A 2,266-nucleotide genomic window follows, 5' to 3' on the forward strand; every position below is an offset into this window, starting at 1 on the left:
CAGGATACTGAACTAGATGGACCACTGGTCTTATCCAAAGGGCTCTTCTTATGTTCTTATGAAGGCCTCGGCCTCTATGCCCTGTTGTTGACTGTCCAGAGGAACTGATTGGCCACTGTGTGAGACAGGATACTGGACTAGTTGGACCACTGGTTTGATCCAGCAGGGCTCTTCTTATGTTCTTATGTTGTTCTTATGATCCTGTGGCTGTGTCCTTGGTCATAGTCTGAGACATCACAAAACATGATGTAACTTCATCTCATCATGGGTTTGGGTTCTGGTGTATTTGTCTTGTGTAAGAGCACGAGCAAGTTCTCCCCAAAGGAGTGGAATCGGCACGCGGAATTCAGAACCGTTTATGATACGCAGGGTTTATACCGAGGTCTTTTTGCAGCACAAGATATTCACAGAAGCCGGAAAGCGAGGTTTTCTAAAACAAACTCTCGCTGATGGGCTGAAGACTGCATGGCTCCCACATAGCTGAGATGAACGGCTCTACCTCAGCAGCAGAGAATCTGTTTTGAAAGCTTCGCACAGCGGAGTGATGCCCCCGCAATTTAGGAGTAAGTTCCCACTGAGTCCTGTTACTTTAGAAAGGAAACAGGAATCCTTTGTTGTTAAGGAGCTCCATATGGAACAGGAAAGACAAAGTAAGTGTTTCTAGCTATTGGTCTAGGCTGGGATGGAGGGAGACTGCAGACAGTGTAGCCTGCTGTCATGGCCAAGAGAGAGAGACAGAGACAGAGACATAGAGAAGCGGTAGAAATTAGGGCTGCTAATCTCCAGGTGACAGCAGCCATGAAATTAAAAGACGCCTGCTCCCTGAGAGGAAAGCGATGACAAACCTAGACAGCATAATAAAAAGTAGAGACATCACCCTGCCAACAAAAGTCCGTATGGTCAAACTCTTATGTTCTTATGTTCTTATGGTACGCAGGGTTTATACCAAGGTCCTTTTGCAGCACAAGATATTCACAGAAGCAATACAACCGGAAAGCGAGGTTTTCTAAAACTAAGAATGGATTCTTTTGAACTATGGTGCTGGAGAAGACTCTTGAGAGTCCCTTGGACTGCAAGAAGAACAAATCAGTCAATCCTAAAAGAAATCAACCCTGACTGTTCCCTGGAAGGCCGGATAATTAAACTGAAGCTCAAATACTTTGGCCACCAAATGAGAAGGGAGCACTCACTGGAGAAGACCCCGATGCTGGGAAAGACTGAAGGTCAAAGAAGACGGGGACGGCAAAGGATGAGATGGTTAGACAGTGTCATGGATGCAACGAACATGAAATTGAGCAAACCTCAAAGGACGGCGGAAGACAGGAAGGCCTGGCGGGATCTGGTCCATGGGGTCGCGAAGAGTCGGACTCGACTGTGTGACTGGACAACAACAAAGGTCCTGATCACTCACAGAATTGGTGTCTCTTATTTTCTTATATGGAGCAGAGGTCCATCAGTGGCTATTAGCCACGATGCATAGATAGGAACTCACGGTCTGGGGCAAGGGATGCTCTGTATTCTTGGTGCTTAGGGGGGGCAACAGTGGGAGGGCTTCTAGTGTCCTCCTGGCCCCACTGGTGGACCTCCTGATGGCATCTGGTATTTGTGTCCACTGTGTGACAGAATGATGGATGGGATGGGCCATTGGCCTGATCCAGCACTGGCTTCTCTTATGTTCTTATGTTCTCTTGTTATGTGTGCCAAGGTCAAAGTTTGCCCGAAGCAGCAAAAACACTTAGATCAGCCTTGGATGGGTCGCCATACCAATAAATTTGGACTTGTAGTTATCTATATATTTTTGTCAAACCGTGTCTCTGCATTTTCTTTAAGTATCATTAGCCGAAAGGTGGTTCAGGTCACGGTTCCCGTTTACGCCTACAGAGTCCCTTTGGAGATAGTGTTCCTCATTCCGAAAGAAATGGAGTTTCTTTGAAACAAGAAAAATGATTTGGAAAGTGACCCTTATCTGTGTGAAGGTCTTGGCTAAAACAAGGTGTGAAAAAAGATTTTTTTAAAGCATAACGGAAATAAAAGCAGTAGCACCTTTGAGGCCAATAAGATCTTCTGGGTATAAGCTTTAGTTAGTCAACGTTCCCTTTCGGGAGAGATTAAGAGAGTCACCACAGGGGCCAGAATTCCAGAAGCCTCCCCACTGTTGCCCCCCAAGCACCAAGAAGACAGAGCAAAAGAGAACAGGGCCGGCTTGCTCACTAGGCGAACTAGGCGTTCGCCTAGAGCGGGCCAGCCCTTAGGGGCGCCAAACTGC

This window comes from Gekko japonicus, unplaced genomic scaffold (assembly GCF_001447785.1).
Source record: "Gekko japonicus isolate JY-2015 unplaced genomic scaffold, Gekko_japonicus_V1.1 scaffold1615, whole genome shotgun sequence".
NCBI lineage: Eukaryota > Metazoa > Chordata > Lepidosauria > Squamata > Gekkonidae > Gekko > Gekko japonicus.